This window comes from Protopterus annectens, chromosome 9.part0, assembly GCF_019279795.1.
Source record: "Protopterus annectens isolate FY-2018-M chromosome 9.part0, PAN1.0, whole genome shotgun sequence".
Taxonomy (NCBI): domain Eukaryota; kingdom Metazoa; phylum Chordata; order Ceratodontiformes; family Protopteridae; genus Protopterus; species Protopterus annectens.
This window is the reverse complement of record NC_056743.1, coordinates 68522317-68542648: the sequence shown is the minus strand read 5'-3', so window position 1 is coordinate 68542648 and position 20332 is coordinate 68522317.

The window sequence follows — 20332 nt, the reverse complement described above, 5'->3', positions numbered from 1 at the left end:
TGTTATACAGCAACACTGCAGCTGATTAAAAATATCAGCATTTATTCCAGTGACACCAGTTTGTATTCCTTGCTATGTTTAAACTCACTGCAATACACAATTTCCTTTTCATTTGCAAAACTGTGCTTCAATTAGAATTTTTGAAAAAAAAATAAATAAAAAGTAATCAATTAAATCCTCAAGTCAGTCTGTTTCTGCTAGTGGTATCAATAATTAAGCAAAAGGGCTATGAATTCAGAAAGACTGAATAGGTTTATGTCCCTGGGAAGGGAAAGAACAGACCAGTGAATGGTAGAATATAGCACAAAAGATGTTAATTCCTAAACACTCGATAGCTTTTGTACCCTTGGAAGTGGGAAGAACAGCAGACAATCATGAACAACCCACTATATGGGAATTTCCATGACTAAAACTCTTAAAATGGGTTGGAGAAGATAATATAAAAGTAGGATACAAATTCCTAAAGAAATTAACATGAAATTTTATTCAGATCCAACATGGCTTTGACTGAAAAAGTTGAATGGCATAATATATGTCACAGAAAAGAAGTAACAGCTATGTTATGACCTTTTTTTCATATGGTAGTACATACATCATTTTTTGAAAGAAAATACACTCAGAAAACGAAAACATGTTTTGGGTATAGTTGTCTAGATTTACAAGGACTCAGAGGTAACAATATTCTTTGATAATTGGCAGAAAGCAAAATTGCCCTGCAAAAGTGAGGTGATGGAGGGCAAAGCGCACCACAAGAATGACATTAGAATCCATTTTCTTATGCCATTTGGATAGTTTGGCTTTTCAGTGCACATTTCATACAAGTGATGTTAGGAATATCATAGCAGAATGCCGTGACACAACAAAGTCCATCAGAATGCAGAATGATGTACCACTTCAGGAAATATAACCGTCTCACTCTGCTGTCATGTTATTATTATTTGTTCATTGTTAATATAACATAAATGAGAAATTTTGTAAGCTTTTTTTCCCTTTTTTGACTTTAAATCCTTACCTATGTATTTAGCTATCTCTACCTATCATGGTCATTCATATGATGACACAGTTAACAGGAAGAGTAAGGGGCAATATAAGTTATCTTATAAATTGTGAAGTGTGTAACCCCCAACTATGCAACATGGCAACAGTGTCTTGTTACATAGGGTTGCCAACTTTGCATGTCAAAAATTCTGGACATGTATGTGAAAGCAAAATGCATGTAATTTTGGTATCCCCCTTCCCTCCCACACAGCCATTCCAGTGTCACATTACTTGGCTTTTTCTCCATTTCTTCCCAGCTGCCATAAACACTGTTCACAACTCTGTATGCATACTGCTTTCTGCTTTACTTCTACACTGAGTACAAATACTTGGATTTATTTGAAACTTTTATTTTAAATTTTATAGCACAAAACACTGATAGACATTTGCTAAACAAAGTAATACAGTCTCCCAATGAAAACAGACTTAGCATTAAAACTTTTCTGCCTTTGAAACTCACATTCACTGAAACAGCAGTGAAACCCACATTCGAAGAAAATGCATCTAGCCAGTTATGGGTGCTTAACCCTATAATGCTGCCCCCTTCCTCAGCCTTAACCCTAGACCTTACCTTCATTAAATCCATCCCATAACACTGCCACTACACAAGACTCACTTGGACACACAGACAACACTATATCTTATCCTCAATCCTAACCTTGACGCTAACCCTAAAATACACAAACCTGCACACAAATATATAATACCTATCCTTTACTCATCTCCAATCCTAACCCTACCTTACATACACATGCAGAAACACTCTCACACCTCAAACATCACTTACCTAACTCAACATTACACAATAACAACATTTCCACTGCATGGCTCTCCATACCATTGACATTAAACCACACCCCATGTGTTTCTTGAAGAAACGGCATTCAACAAAAATGTGGGGGGACCTACTGTATACATACACACACACACACACACACACACATATATATATATATATATATATATATATATATATATATATATATATATATATATATATATATATATATATATGCAGTATCATGTATATGTGCTACTCTAAGTTTTATAAGGCAGTCATAAAATGAGATACATCAATGTGTGCACATTGATCATATGGTCCTCTGACATGATCCCACTAAATACTGGTCTTTATAGAGAGAGGGGTGTGCTTAAGTTGTCTTCCAGTATTTGATGCAACTAGATTTGATTAGTACAACAGCATCCTCAGGCTTGTCATACTTGTACTTTTGGATACATTACATTTGTGTAGCACCAGTTACTAATATTTGTCAGAAGTCTGTAACTACATCTGCCACCAGAAATGATTTCACCCACAAAAAAAAAAAATAAAACATTTAAAAGACTTCTTTGATCGCATTAAACGATTAAGTCCCCATCAATAATACTGAAATGCATAATCAAGTATAAAAACATTCTACTTAATCACTTACTGTAAACATGTGTAAAACAGCATTATAACTAAAACAGTATTATAATATAGTAGGATTTTGTTATTGCTTGAAACTTTAGCCACCAACATAGCTACTTAAAATCCAATAACAGTACTTTGAAATATTACTGTATAGCTAGGAATTCCACATTCTATTTCCTCTATATATGCAAACAGACTATGGAACAAGTAGATAAAACTGCAACATTTCATAAGTACCTGAACCATATTTGAAACATGTCTGCTCGTGGTCCGCTGCACAGTTCAAATGTCTTCAAGAATTCAAATTCCATGCATGTGGAAGGCAAAGACGTAAAAAATCAGTTGCATAGATGCAAAAGACTGTTTCCATCTTCTGCATCTGTGTGCAACTAAAGGCAAAGTGTGTTCTTTAAGAAGAAGATCATTAAAAAAAAAGTTTTTTTTTTTAAATTAAAAGAAAATTAATCTTATGGTATTTTTTCTGGACAATATGCTGTCCATTCTGTTTTCTGGATAGTGTCCCTTAATTCTGGACAGTCCAGAAAAATTCTGGACAGTTGGCAACCTTAGTTACAGACCCTTGTATATCTCATTTATTCTGGTACTATTTCTGTTTTTATCATTTTTAATATTCCCATATATTGGAATATTTTAGAGTTTTGGACCATTTGTTTAATAAGAATATTGAAGGAAATCAACCACTCAATTACCTTTATTTAGGTGTACTGACCTAATCAGTGGATGGGTATTGGAAGGACTAGCAGAGGATGATGGGAAGTGAATGGCTCAGCCATCCTGAGCAGTTGGTGGTTGCTTGGTCTGTTACAATGGCATCACCCATAGGAGTACAGCTTTGTCACCTACAGCAAAGTGCCACTTATGAGGGGAGCTGGTAAGTGTAGTAGAATAACTCCTATCCTGGAGAAATGAACAGCTTGTAGGACTCTTGCCTCTAGGGATTGAACAGATCAATTCAGGGAAGGGAGAAGTAGAACTCTATAATCAGCAGGGAGGGGGGGAGGGTTGGAAAAAAATAACTGTACATTTTTAGAACTTCCTAAATTAAGTTAGAAAAGGGGTTTTCAAAATACATGGGTTTTTAGTGATTTATTATAAATAGCAAAGTAGGTTAACTCTTGATGTTGGCAAAGTGGGGAGTTTCATAAGAGTGGAATATGGTCTGATGAGGAATATCATATGGATCATTGCAGACACATATGAGTATAATTAGAGGGTGCCTCTGCTGCCATTTTAGCAGGCTGAGCTAACCAATAGGTATAAATAAACAGCTCCCTTACATAAGTAGAGCTAAGATTACATAGGACAAGGAATGTTAAAAGCAACATCCTACATCCAGGCGATTGGAAAGTAATGCAGAAATTAAAGCAAATATATAATTCCCAAAAAGTCAGATCCACCAAAAACCTAGCTGTGGAATTCTGGATGCACTAAAGGTCAAAAAGGCCAGTCAGCTTCTTAATCCCAGGTTGCTAGGACATGGCTGAAACCACATCAGTTAAACTAAAGTCTTTGGTTCATATCATTTCCTAGAAAAGTAATAGGTGACTCCAAAAGCTATCATCACACGGTCCTACAATGACATCATATCATCCAAATTGTTGTACCTTGGTGGGATTTAGTAAGAGATTCCTATTTCCTACCAGAAATCCCTGAAAGCTCTCTCCTTCTATTAGGTTGTATAAATAATAATAATTAAAATTTATAGAGTCTACTTAACAATTTAATTTAAAACTCATTTGTATAGCATTTTGATACTTAAAAACTGCTTAGAACTTTTTCAGACCTCAATAACACAAATTTTACGTAATATATATATATATATATATATATATATATATATATATATATATATATATATATATATATAAAGTGCTTCATTACTTAGGAGTCTCAGGTAAGCTTGTTTACAATTCCTTGTTCTTGATTTTAAGGAGTCGCAGCTAATAACTTCATTGCTCAGTAAGTACCAGTTTTCCCCATGATTTAATGTTTTGTCTTATTGGTGAAGATATCTAAACTCCAAAGGCAGGGGAAAAAAATATATATATAAATATTGCATTAAATACTTTTATGCTAAATCCATACATAATTGCTTTGAATATAATATATTGCATTTTAACATTAACCGTGTATACATTTAGTGTAGCTGAATTTCTCTGCTCCCACCTCAGATGAGCAGAACAACTTAAGACACAACATATTAAAGATGTGGCATTTCCATTAAGTTTTTCATTTATCTTCCAGATATACTACTTACTAGGAACAAATCCACATTTAAGAACATGAACAATTCCTGAGGAATTACAAGAGAAAAACTATTCTGTAGCAAAAAAAAAAAAAAAATCTATCTAAATATATTATTTATTATACACAACTTATACAAATGGTCTGCTGGCTATTTGATTTGGGGGACCTCCATTTTCAGCCTAGGACCACATAACCCCTTTACCCTCTCTATCCAATAACATTCTATTTCTTATACTAGTAACTAACAACCTACAACTATTTCCTATTATACTAACTTACTCCCTATGCCTAACAGACCTACCTAACACAACAAACCATATTTTTTATTAACCTTATATTAATCCACCCTTTCCTGGATTAACCCCACTCCTCTTTTTAACCCCTTTTTCCTACTTTTCATATTAAACTTCTTTATATCTATCACACTACAATATGTTACCTCCCATATATTTCACTATCTTCATAATATCCATAACCCTATCACTCAGTTTACTGATACAAATCACTTCTCTCAAATGTACACTAATAACTTCATTTGTAAAAAATCCACTTTGGCTTTATATTTTGAAACACACACAGATAGCTTTTCAAATATATCTGCCAGCCTAATTGAGCCCAACACTATACACCTTTCTAAATTTAGAATCCTTTTATTCACTACTAAATCCAAATCAAAATTTTACACGATATCAAAGCATACTGTAAAATCCACGTACCTTAACCATTTCATCCCCCACCACCTCAAAGTATCCTAATGTAGGGGCATTCACCCCAACCCAGGACCCCCCTCATACATCTACTTCTCTACAATCCCCCCCTCAGAAAAACTGTTACTAGTAACACTAAACACATGTAGATCTGCAACATAATAACGCAATTTCATTCTTGGCCAACACAATACTCCCCAGGCATACTAGCAGTCACTAAAACATGGTTAAAATCACATGTACAAGACACTGAAATAGTACCTCCAGGATTTAACATATTAAGAACCCATAAAAAGCAGGTGGAGTAGCATTAATCTATTCTAATATCTACACAATTCTACCTCTCTCTAAACCAGTTCCATCATTTAGTAAAGCAGAACTTCTTATTGCATATTTTCAAATAAATAATACCAAACAATTATGTATTGCAGTGGTGTACATACATACTTGCCAAAACATTCCTATACTAGAAAACTTTCTCTCTTGGATATCTGAAAACATCTCCAATGAAAAAATTATCATGGGTGATGTCAATATCAACTGGCAGAATTTAATGACAGACTCTCCATCAAATAGCATCAACCTTTATAGTTTCATATAACTAATCACCCCTCCCACCAGAATGCAAAACAGCAATCACCCAGGACCCACCCTAGACTGGATCCTGGTCTCATATCCACACAGATATCCCAGTTCCAGTACCCCTCCTAATATCTTAAGTGACCACCTACCTGTATATACTCACAGGACCTCCCTTCAAGTACCCAATCCCCACACCTATCAATTGCCCAGAAACTTAACAAACCCAAATCGACAACTATTTAATAGCATCTTAAAAGCCATCAACTGGTCCTCACTAAAAACTCTACCACTAGAAAATGTTGTCACCCACTTCAATAAACTGTTTTTGGACACTCTACAGCTTAGCCCCTCTTTGAAAAAAAAGACCAAAAAAAGCATGCACCCTGGTTAACTAAATTTCCAAAACAAGAAGTACAAACCAGAGATGGAGCCTGGAAAGATTGGCATAAGAATAAATATGACACAAATCTACTAAAATAAAAGCAATTATGTAATAAAGCAAAAAAAGGTAATTTCTGATAAGAAAAAACACTTCTCCCAACAAATGTCTAACCACAAAAATAACCCAAAAAAGTTCTGGAAAACCATCTTAGTACTCCTTACCCCAGCTTCCAAACAAAACCCATCACCTTCCACAGATAAAACACCATCCCAAATAGCTAAGTCCAATACCGCTTTATTGCTAGCATACTTAAACCTGTAACCAACTCTACTTTCAACACACATGCTAACTCCACAGACAATCCCATTCCAACCCTCGCTGAAGCATCCAACAAAAACACCACCACTTCTACCCTCCCTCCCCAAGGTAATTCTACATGTAGTACTCCATCTTTTCTTTTCTTATTACAACCAGTATCTACTACACTAATACATAAGCTTCTTCTCAAACGAAAACCTTGTTCCCTTTCCTCCGACAGTGTTACATCAGAGTATTTAAAACTTGCTGCAGATGCAATTGCTTATCCTGTTAGCATTCTTATCAATCGATCCATCATGGAGTCCCTTGTACCTAAGGTCTGGAAGAAATCCATCATAACGTCACTACACAAAGGAGGAAAAACAATGAACTAACAAATTATCGACCCAACTCTATCCTCTCTCCTCTATCCAAATTGCTGTAAAAATGTATACACATACAACTACTAAACCACCTTACCTGTAACAACCTTCTTGCACCCACCCAACAAGGGTTTTGACCAGCACATAGTATGACCACTGCTCTTATCTCCTTCATGGATACTGTTAACAAAGCCACAGACTTTGACAGATCTAGTAGAATTACATAGGATATTTGTCCAAAGGCCATTGATATAGTATCACATCACAATCTTATACAGCACCTTTCTATAACGGGTTGTTCATGATCCTCCCAAAAATGGTTTGCTAACTATCTAACCAATAGACAACAATGTGTAAAATGGCAAAGTAGTCTGTCTCAATACCAGGTTAACAATCAGGAGTGCCACAAGGATACATTCCTGGACCCTTAGTCTTCAATATCTTTATTAATATTTTATACACTGCCTCTCTTCAAAGCTCAATTATCCAATATGTTGATGATTCTACCATCATCTCCTCTTCAAACAACCTCCAGCACCTTTTGCAAATAACACAAGATGCCTTTACCTCAATCAAATCATGGCTGAATGGAGCACAGTTACTACTCAACCCCAATAAGACAGCTTCTTCTTTTCACATCAAAATCACTCTCATCTGATTTTAAAATATATTCACAATACAATACAATGACTGAAATTGTAAAACATGCAAAGCTATTAGACATCACCATAGATGATAAACTTACATTTGAACAACACATACATAATGCAATAAAAAAACACATTTCAAATTAAAAGCACTATATGAACACAAACATTTCATGGATACTCCAACCAAAAAAAACACTTACCAATACATATTTGCTCCCCTCCCTCTTATAGGGTGCCCCCATTTTCACCAACCTACATAGAATATGCTTCAGTCTTGCTATAATAATTTGCTACAACTACATCTTACTGCTCTCACCACTGTTGTGCTCTTAATTTATTTATTTAATATTTGTTTTTCCAGGAAAGACTGACTTGAAATAAGCCAGTTTTCAGCAGAGGCTCGGGAGAAATTGGGGACTGTGGGGTGCGTAGCCACCCCAATTAGTTTGGGTATATATTGTCTTCTGGAAAGAGTTAGTCATTGGTGATGTAAGTATGCATGTCTGTGGTTTAAAATGTACTGTTTTGAAGCTTTCTGTGAAATATAATATAAAACCAAACTAGGTGGGGGGCTGTGCTCTTCACAACCAAACTTCTAACTCTAGACTTTAAAATATTCTCTCAAAACAATACAATTGATGACAAACTGTCCTTTGAGAATCATATACTCAGCCAAATCAAAAAGAGACATTTTAAGCTTGGCAAACTCTATAGGCATAAACTATTTGGACAAGTCTACCAAGTTGAAACTGGGTAACAGTCTACTTCTACCCTCCCTCCTCTACGGTTGCCCCATTTTTAGTAACTTGCACACATCTCTCCTGAACAAACTGCAGTCGTGCTACTATAAAATAGCCAAATTTGTCTCCAACATGCCAACTCGCACACTTCATTGCCTGGCCATTAAATCTATAAACTGGTTGGAGTTCCCTCATTACCTACATTACCCCCAACTTTCACCCACAAATGACTAAATAATCCAAACTACTGCCCATCGCTTCAAACTATATTACAAACACACACCCCTACTCAGCATCTTAGGTCCTCTAACAAACAACTCTTAACCATAAGTAAACCCAACAAAAGAGCTGGACAATGTCTCTATTCCCATGCCATTGCCAAACTTTGGAATGCGCTCCCTCTCTCTCTTACTCAACTAGACTCTTTAAAAACATTTAAATTTGCACTAAAAGAACACTGTCTGAATAACTGTGTCTGTTCTTATAGTCATATGATTAATCCACCTTAAATGTTTAGGCCACTACACACTACAAATACTTTTACTAACTTAATATAGTTGCAATTTACACTATCTGTCTTCATATCCAATCTCTCTTGCTTTCTTTATTTCTGTGGCTGAATAAACAGAATTGATTAAACAGTATTCTTACTTATGAGAATATACAAACGGAATTACTAAAAATTTAACACACTGGGTTTATTTTCTTGTATTGTATATCTCTAGAATATGTAGTTGTCTTGTATATCTACTTCAATTTGTATTATGCAAAAACCTTCTTGACTTTCAAAGTTAAGCTGATGTTATGTAAACATTTCTGTGATTGTATAGAGCTTTTCTCCCCGGGCCTCCACTGAAAATGGGTCATTGGGCCCAGTGGACTTTCCCGGTCAATACATAAATAAATAATAATAACATGAACAATTCCTGAGGAATTACAAGAGGGAAAACTAATCTATAACAAAAAAAAAACACCTATATATTTATAAAATCTATCTATATATCTAAGTATATTATTTATCTATGCATCAGATTATGCACAACTTACACAAATTGTTTGCTGGCTATTTGATTTGGGGAACCTCCATTTTGAGTCTAGGACTGCATAATTTCTCCTCTTTACCCTCACTGTTCAGTAACATTCTATTTCCTATAGTACTAACATTCTAGAACTATTTCCTATTATACTAACTTACAGACCTACCTAACACTACAAACTATATCTTCTAGTAACCTTACTGTGTGTGCGTGTGTGTGTGTGTGTGTGTGTGTGTGTGTGTGTGTGTGTGTGTGTGTGTGTGTGTGTGCGTGTGTGTGTATGTGTGTGTATGTCTGTATTTGTGTGTTGTGACATCATGATTATATAAAGTTTGGAATATGTCGTTAAATGTATGAAAACTGGTACTTTGAAATTCCCACAATAATTTAGTAAGGAAATTCCTTATATTTATTTATTTATTTGACATTTGTTGACCGGGTTAGTCCGTCTGAGCTTGTGCCCTTTTTCAGTGGAGGCCTGGGGAGAAAAACTACACAGTACAAAATTATACAAGTATAAAAATCAAAGTACAAATTTTGGAAGTAAAAAAGAAAAAAAAAAACTTTACTGTTCTGAATAATAATTCACAGCTCCACATTACAAAGTATAAAATTCAAAAGGACAAGTTATACAGATGATAAAATCATAGTACAAAAAACATATTCACTGTACAGGATAGGCTTGTGTAAAATAATTGAATCTAGTAACAAAAGATATAAAGGAAAAGGTAAGACAGATGAACAACTGTAGTACAAGAAGAAATGTCTGTAAGTGAGGGATTACAAGATAGGGGTGAGTATGGAAGAGCATATGGTCCAGGCAAAGGTAGCTAAGATGCAGAAGTGTTTTAGGTTTCATAGTTTCATAGTTTAGTACTAGGTTATCTGCCCTGGGGCATTTGTAAGCCTAGCCATAGTGATGTGGCTTTCGCCACCCCATAAAATGGTACAAAATGCACAGAATAGATTTAGAATACTGTGCCTCTGTCTAATAGTGACACAGTGAAGGTCCCCTTATATAATAGAATTAGTTTATTGTGCCCCTGTCTAGTAGTGACACAGATGTGAACCCTGGGGTAAACTTACAATCTCCCATCCACTCATCAAGATTTCTCTTGAAGAGAATCAGTGAGGGGCTCTGCCTAACATGAACTGGGATCTTGTTCCAGAGCATGGGAAGCCTCTGGGTTATGAATCTATCCCTCCAGCATGTCCTATTCATACTTGTGCCGAGGTTTAAGTCTTTAGCTCTCGTAGTTCTGATGGATTTGGATTTTTTGAGGTGGAGCATGTCCATCAGTTCCTGATTGGACATGGCCTTGTATGTCAGGCAGAGATCACCTCTGAGCAGGTGGTATGCTACTGAATAGAGCTGGAGTTTCTTTAGTCTGGCAGAATAAGACATATGTTGGAGACCCTTGATCCTCTTGGTGAGGTACTTTTGTGGTCTCTCCAGCTGTTGCAAATGCCGTGTGAGGTACATACCAAATGGGGCATTGTACTCAATCATGGGTCTGATGAGGGAGGAGTATAGGGGTACAATGACATCCTTGGATCTGGATGTGAATCCCTTCATGATAAGGTGTGCAAGGTAGAATGTTTTTCTAACCACTTTGGCAATGTGGGTGTCAAATGAGAGGTCGCTGTTGACTTGGGTCCCTAGGTCTCTGATTACTTTTTCCGTACTCAGTGGGTTGCTGCCTATGTGATAATTTGTGGGTACTTTGTTTTTCTCAAAGAGGATGACTATACATTTTTTGGCATTTAGTTTAAGGCCATGACTTCGGCACCAGTTGTCCATTTCTGTGAGGCCTTTTTGTAGGATGTATGTGTCCGCTGGTGTATCGACTATGGCGCCTAGTTTGCAGTCATCTGCGAACTTTGTCAGCCACAACCCTCCCATGTTTGCTTTAACATCTGAGAAATAAATGCCGAACAAGAGGGGTCCCAGGACAGATCCCTGTGGGACACCACTTGTGACTGGCTTTGAGTCTGACATTGCTCCAGCAATTTTAACTTTATGGGTTCTGTCCTTTAGCCAGTTTGCAATCCATCTAGTGACATAAGGGTTTACATTTAAGCTGTTGAGCTTATCTATGATGCCTGAGTGGGGTATTGTGTCAAAGGCCTTAGCCAAGTCCAGGTAGGCTGTATGGACTGCTTTGCCCTCATCAATGGCTCTAGTGACTGTTTAGAAAAAGTCAACCAGGTTCAATAGGCAGGATCTGCCCTTTACAAAGCCGAAATGGGTGGGGTCAAGTGTCTGTAGGTCCCCAATATCTCTGTTTATGAGTTCCATAATGATTCTTTCCATAACTTTGCAGACCAGGCTAGTTAAGCTTATTCTGTAAGGTACCAAAACAAAAATAGAAAACACTGAGTCTGACCACCACAACATCCTTTAATCAAGCGCGAAAAAAATATTAATTTAAGTAGTAGTAAATAAAAAAATGATGATGAATCAAAATAATGAAATAAAAAAAAAAAAAAAGCAAAAACCCTCCTTCTAATGGTTATATCTTTAAATGCAGGATATATGCTGTGTAATGTTCAAGCTGCTGCATTCGAATTATTAATTATTCTAATAATCCACAACTGAAGCAAGAGCATATGTGAATACGATGGAATAGGAGAGACAATATATAGCATAAGCTCCTTGTGATAGAACCAATTTCTTTACTTACTTATAAGGGGGTTAGTGTGTGTGTCTGAAATCTCCAGATATGCAATGTGCATGTGATGTATCAAAACATTAAAAGATACATGTGTTATATAAAGCATTTTAAAGAAAAAAAAAATGTAAAATGTTCAGATGTATATGTAATATAAAATATGTTCTGTAGGTATATATATATATAAAATAAAAAAAAAAAAAATTAATTATTAATTTACTAATTAAATGAATAAAATGAAGTAGAAAAATAATAATCAATAAACTGACTGTGTTACAAACATGATGTATGGAATATAAATATAAACATGAATATAATATAATATGAGAGTATAAATATGAATATAAATATGTATATATGTGAGAAGAAAAATATATATATGCAGCTCCCACTAAAGCATATTCAAAATAAAAAAGCACTATATAAGAATTTTTTAGTGTAAAAATATCTAAAAAATATATCAACTTAAATAAATAACCAAAGATGCTTGATGAAGCTGTAACATGTATAAAAAAAAGTCATATAATAACTAAACTAAGGGACAAAAAGAACATGTGTGTAAATCAAACTATATATGTGGTGCTTTTTACTTTATTGCTCGTGCTTTCAATGGGGCTCTTACACTCTCATTATTTGATTAAAAGGATTTATATTTGGGGTAAACTTGAGAAGAGAGAGCTCATGTTCCTGTATGTTTTCTTTCAAAGTTCGTGGTGTCATTCCTATATAGAAAGCTACACAAATTGGCAATCCAGCCAATTTCTTTGTGAGATCTTACTTTCCCTGCTTTGAGGCTGCTGTTCAATGCACAATATAATCTACTTAAATTTTGCTATTATGGTAGACAAAAGATGGTGGGTCCTACTAGTTCTGCTATATCCGTATATCTTAGTAAAAAAAGTAGCCAGTTCTTAAGTAAGATCTGTTTGTGTGTCTGTCTAATCTGGTGTATCTCTCAAAAATTCTCACAATAGAGCTATCAAAAAAAGTCCTCTTAGTGTATCTGTAGTATTTGCTTGTGTTAACACTCTTCACAGCTGTAAATGTTGAATAAAAGAGAGGAGGATCAATCAATGGTGCCATGCCAAAACAAAAATCACATCAACAAACCTTTTATAAAGGCTGATTTTCTTGAAGCAGTCATGAAAAAAAGTTGTTTTTCTCTAAATATAACATCTAAATTATGTCTCTGAACATAAAAACATTATTTGTAAATACTAATTCATCATAGCACATAGTAATGTTTCTTCACTTGTATTAAAAATTGACTGCTGTTGATGATGAACCTCTCAAAAACTCTAGGTATTTGGTATATTTGGTGAATAAATGAATAATATCTTCACATCTAAAGTAACAATCTTGTAATGCATGCATCATAAGTGAAGTTAAGTAAGTACTCTGCTCATATGTATCTTTATCTTTATTTTAATATAGAGGTACACTAAAGGTCTTAGTTTTTTTTTTCCAAGACTGATAGTAGTGATAGTGTTTCAGTTACCAACCATGAAAAATACTGATATAGGTCATAATCTATCTGTCTACACATAACAAAATCATACAACTCTTGGTGTACTGTATAAATAATCCTCTCAAATTCAATGTAACTAATTAACTTGTAATTAATAGTCCTCATCATTCAATAACTCCAGCATGTTAATAATATATATGTCAGTGTCAAACACTATAGCCCCCCTTTATCAGCAGATTTCACAGTTAAATTATAGCTTGTTTTAAAGAAAGAATAAATACCCATTTTTTCTGTACATTACAAAAAAAAAATTAATTGATCATCTGCCCTTTACAAAGTCGAAACTGGGTGGGGTCAGTGTAGGTTCCATAATGATTCTTTCCATAGCTTTGCAGACCAGGCTGGTTAAGCTTATGGGGCGGTAGTTCCCAGGGTCTGTAGAGGTACCCCTTTTGTGGAGTGGGACCACTGTTGCTGTACGCCAGTGTTCAGGTACATATCCTGTAGTAAGGCTAAGGTTAAATAGCATTTTTATGTGCGGGTTTAGCTCCTCTTGGAGTTCACATAGCATGCAACCCGGGATACCATCAGGTCCCATTGATGCAGTGTTTTTAGCTTTGCTGAGGGCAGCTCTCACCTGGACATCTGAGATGACAGGGAGATTACATTCAGCTGGGATAAGTATTTCTTCTGTTGGGGGTGAGGGAGGGGTGAAATTTGCACTGAACCTGTCAGCCAGAATGTTGGCAATATCTGTGGGTTCAGTGTATTTTTTGTTGTTGTGAACTAACTCTGAGCATATCTGAGGGTTTCCGCCCAGGTTTCTAACATAGCTGAAGAAGGCTTTGTGGTTATCTTTAGTGTCCTTAGCGATTTTTCCCTCAAAGTTGGCCTTGGATGTTTTATGAGAGAACGTAGTTTTCTGCTAGTGTTGATCAGAGATGTCTTCCCTTTATGGGATTTTGCTCTGTCGTGCAGTAGCTTCCTTCTTTTGTTATACAATTTGTTAATGGCTGAGGTCCACCAGACAGGACACTTGCCTTTGGTGGAGATGGACTTGGATTTATTTGGGATTGCATGATCCATGCATTCTTGGAGATGTCCATAGAAAGCATTTGTGAAGGATTCAGCATTGTGGGATGTGGTATCCACTGGCCCAGTGGGCTTAAAGGATACCATCTCAGTCTTAAGAAGAGTGAAGTCTGCTTTTGAGAAGTTTTTCACTGTGGTCTTTTGTGCTGGGGGTGGAGGTGGGATATGTATATCCATGGTGATTAGTTTGTGGTCAGATCTCACCAGTGAGGGGTATACCTCCGGTGTGGAGCATTTTGTCCCCATGTTTGTGATGATCAGGTCTAGTATATTAATTCCGCTAGTGGGAGAGGTGACTAGTTGTTCCAGTGCATTTGAATTTATGAATTCCAGGAACCTTTGGGCTAGGGTGTTAGGGCTAGAATAATGTACCCAATCTATGTTAGGGTAGTTGAAGTCTCCCAGTATGATGGTATTTTGTGATACATTCATATCCTCCAATGTCTTCAGGAAGGCTGAGTGGGGTTACTGAGATTGGGAGGGTGGTCTGTAACATGCTACCAGTTGTATAGCAGTTCTGCCTATGGTTAGTTGCACCTGTATGGTCTCCGATGCTTCATGTGTTGCTACTAACCTGGAGGTGTGGGTGTCCTTGATGAATATGGACACTCCCCTCCTTGTGGTTCGCCCGGGTTTGGGGGCGAAAAGCATGATACGAGGTATAGCCTGGTAGCACTGGGGTGCTCTCAGGAGCCTTGAACCAGGTTTCAGTTACTGCACAGACGTCGATGTTCTCCATACTGAGGAGTGCATCGAGAGCCTGCATCTTGAGATTTAGACTTCTGGCGTTGAGTAGCATTACCCTTAGTTTTTTCCATTTTTGTTTTCTAAGGAGGTGGGTTTGTCTTTTGAGCCTTGCCTAAAAAAGGCACTATGGGGGGGGTGGCAAGAGTCTTAGCCAATATCCGGAAGCCCAGTGGTGACAGGTGCAAGCCATCCCTTGCGAAGCAGCGTGGCTTGTCCAACATGTCATCCCAGGCAGACAGACATTGGATCCCCTTAGAATGACACCAGCACTTGAGCCAATTATTAAAGCTGATCATCTTGTCTTTGTATTGTGGCATCATTCTTGGTGAGGGCAAGATGCTGCTCAGGGTCAGGGTCATACCAGCCTGGGCTACATAATCAGAGAGCTCCTCTATGTCTCTTTTCATGTAGTCCAGGGAGGTACATCTCAGGTCATTCACGCCAGCATGGACAATGACGGAGTCATATTTGTACTTGCTTTGGAGTGACCTGAGTGCGTGTGTTATGTGGCATATCCTAGCTCCCGACAGGCAGCTCACAGTCACCCTCTCCTTATTCAGCCTGGTAAGCGGGACATCAGTGTGTCTGACTATAGAGTCACCTATTACTAGCATATCAGGCATGGTGTTTGGCCTTAAGGGCTGTGATTGAGTGACACACTGATTTATTGAAGTATGTGTTGCATGTGTTTTATTTTGAGGTGGTGGGTTTTTGGATGTCTGCTTTGGGAGCCTCTGTTGTTTTGGTAAGTTTTTTATTAGAGCCTCCGAGTATGTCTTTGTGTTTTTATGTGTTTGGTTTGCAGTTGTGGTAGGTCTATGTGGGACTGGGTTTGTTGTGTGTGTGGTTACCATCACCTCCTGTCTGGTCGTGCCAGCCCTGAGTTGAGAGAGTTCAGCCTCCAGTTTGGCTATATAGTTGCATCTCTCACATGTATTTGTGTTTGTTGGGAGGAGGAGAGGGTTGTCTGTGTACATGAGACAATTGTAGCATTGTCTCAAGATGCCCAGATTTACCAGCAGAACTGGAGTGGACGCCAGAAATCTACCACTCGACATGCTAGAACAGTATAAGGGAGTGCTGTGCCTTTAAGGGAAGTGGATATTCACAGGGGTGGTAGGTGGATGTAGTGCTTACTTAGTACGAGAGTGCTTACTTAGTAAAGAAGTTTTGAGAACAAGTGCTAGGCTTATAATATAGCGAGTAGTCTGATTGTACTAAGAGTAGAGCTTCCTTAAGGGAAAATTTGAAGAGCAGACTTGGCGGAGCCAGAAGAAGTATGCGCACAACCGCGCAAAGCCGTGCAAACGTGGATTTTAAACAGGGAACTTCAAAAGAGCTAGAAATGGTCCAAAACAACCAATTACTACAGCTCTTGTGCTGAGGTCACTTCCTACAGGGACAGGTAGGCTGCTCAAGGCTCCCCACTCCCACTGGTGAGCAAAGAAACTTCCTTCTATCCAAGTAAGGTAATGGATAACACAGGAACTACACCACAGCCCAGAATACAGAAATGCCTGTAAACTGGTCTAAACTAGTTGAGGAGAGGCGTGAAAACAAGGATTATTTTTTTGGGGGTTTTTTGTCTTTAGATAGAAACACACAGAAAATGCAGAGACAGTAATAAATCAGTTACACAGGCTAGCACACTTTAGTGGGCAGCCTCAACAGTTAAATTAAACAAACAAACAAACAAACTTTCGATCAAATTTGACTAAAATGTAACTTTAAGTGCAGATATTAAAATAATGCAGCAAACAGCTAAAAAAACAGTTTAAGCTTGTTTAGGGTAAGCTAGAGAAGCTATTTCAAGTAAAAAAACAGCAAAGATACTTAAATCCAGAAAGTAGTCGCTTTTCTGAGTTCTTTGTAGCTAGGACCACTCTGCAGGACCACGAGGAGCTTGTCTGAGTAGTATAGCCAGAAAAAAATGCCCAGAGGCGGATTTTAAACAGGGAACTTCAAAAGAGCTAGAAATGGTCCAAAACAACCAATTACTACAGCTCTTGTGCTGAGGTCACTTCCTACAGGGACAGGTAGGCTGCTCAAGGCTCCCCACTCCCACTGGTGAGCAAAGAAACTTCCTTCTATCCAAGTAAGGTAATGGACAACACAGGAACTACACCACAGCCCAGAATACAGCAATGCCTGTAAACTGGTCTAAACTAGTTGAAGAGAGGCGGGAAAACAAGGATTATTTTTTTGTTTTTGGATAGAAACACACAGAAAATGCAGAGACAGTAATAAATCAGTTACACAGGCTAGCAAACTTTAGTGGGCAGCCTCAACAGTGTTAGAGACATACAAGTTAGTTTTACAAATAGTAGTGTGAGGGAAAGAGATAGACAGAGGAGGGAGTAGGGAGAACAATATCAGATTACTAGGGACTGTAAATTAGAGGGGTATAGAGACAGGTAGAAGAAAAATGAGTTAGTATAAAGGAAGTTAGTAATAGGTTACTGGGAAGTGTAAATTAGATGGTATAAAGAACAGTAGAGGAGTATAGTAAGGTAAACAGGAAGTAAGGATAGGTAATATTATTGAGGTAACAGAATTAACAGAGAGGAAAGTGAGGGAGGGGAAAGAGTAAAGAAGGAGAGATGAGAAGGAGGGAGGAAATTTAGGTGGGATGGTTACATTGAGATCTCCAGGGGCTGTATAGGTTATATGAGCTAGGCTACTGAAAAATGAATTGCCCATTAATTCTGTATGAAGATCTACAGCCAGAAAAGAGTAATTAGTAAGTGTGATTCTGTAAAGTGAGGTTCAGCAAGACCTCTGTCTCAAGCCTCGTGGTTACTGGAATTTGAAAGTGCATTTGAGGCTTACTGTGGATGTGGCTTGAAAGAATATCAGGCAAGGAGTCTGTGTCGAGCTTAAATGAAGGCCTTGGCTGCAGCTGCAAACTAAATATGCAGCCTGATTTCTGGAAAGACTGAGACTGACTGGTCTTGTGTGAAATTACCACTTAGGACTGAGAACACTGAATGCACAGTATTATGTAAATACTATAAATACTTTTGAAATTAACTGGGCAGAGCTAATATTTCATTCTTTAAATAGACCAGAGATTTTACATATGTCTGTCTCCCAGTGTTTTTAAGAGTTGATGATGGAGTGTGCACAAACAGTTTGACCTTAGATTTACCAAAAAAAAAAATGTTCATCTCTATTCCTCTGCTGCAGACTGCTTGGAATGTTTGAGCTAATATTTATTTATTTAACATTTGTTTACTGGGAAAAGTCCAACTTGGAACATAGCCAATTTTCAGTTGTGGCCCAGGGATAAACACTCCAGACGCATGTCTTTGCAATGTGGGAGGAAACCAGAGCACATGGAGGAAACCCACACAAATACAGGGAGGACATGCAGACTCCACACAGAAGGCACCCCAGCCAAGAATCGAACCGGAGAACCTCTTGCTGTGAGGCAAAAATGCTACCACTGCGCCATCCAATTCCTGTGAAATTTGTAAGTCACAGACATGTATCCCTGGGCGACTTCCATTTTGTTACCTATTTGGGCTCAATTACCTGAATGACAGGAGCTTTGTCTTCCTGCTATGATTTTTTTATATACCAACAACCATGGTGGATTTACTGAAAACTTTAGTAGAATCTGAAGTTGAAATTAATCAGAAGCTTGCACAGATGCTGTAACAATAACTAGTGGGGCTTGCTAATGCTCTCCCAAGGTCTGCACACTAAGGAAACAATATGATGTGCAGTTTTATTTGGTAACTTTTAAATGGTATGCTACACAAGAAAACTACAAGTCAGAATGGGATAAACAGCTCTTTTCCCAGCTAGAGAGAGAGAGAGAGAAACAAAATGTGAATTATTGAAAATGTATATGAACATCAAGAAAACTTGACTACACCAAATATGAAAAAAATAAAAAGGAATTTTTATATACAGGTGAGATAATTTCTGAACTTTATGCTTTAACATTTATCAAATGAACTTTTAAAGCTGACAAAACTGGTAAAGTGTTTCAAGGCATGATTTAAAATACATAATAGAGATGTGGCTAGATCCAAATAATTACTGTAATATGAATGTGTAGAAAATTTAACACTGGGCAGATTTCAAAGATCATTATCAAGTAATATGAGAAAGTGGGTGCTTCAAAGTAATCCTAAGAACCATGGAAAGTTAGTAACTTTAAAAGAAAGTGTATTAATTAATAAACTATTGTTCAAAACTAAACAGTAAAAATATACGATCTTTTGTTAAACAGTAAGTACTGAGAAATAATTTAACTTGTTTCACATGTGGATGAAGGGGTCACATAGCCAGATTCTGACTCACTAATACTGAGAATACTAGCATGGATTAACAAAGATGGAATAATCATGTCTTACATACTTTGGAAAAGTTCAGTAGTTCAGGTAGAAAGTACAGTTAAGTTGAACAGTAGATGTTCAAATGACCATTGCTGCAGTAGCCTTGGCTATATGGGTTATATCCTGTGAAGGATATTACAGCTGGACAGCTTCCAAGGCACCTTACACATGACGAAAGTTGTCAAAGACAAGTTTGGGCATAAAAGCCTTTTAGGAGTTTCCTCTCAGTGGAGAGGGAGGCTAAGCCCTAAAAGGACAAGGCTAGAAATAACAAAAAAAGTCCACACCCTGGCATAAAAAACACAACAAAAAATAAAGAAGAAGAAGGGAGGGAGTGGCTACTGTTATGGTAAGTTTGACTTCTACAACTGTACTATGTTCTTCAGATGGATCACTGCTGCAGTAGCATATGGGTACGCATGGTAGCTAAATATATTTGGGAGGTGGAAGGAGAGGGGTCCAGGAACCTCTGGAGAATCATCCTAGAAAATCATAATCTAGACATAGAG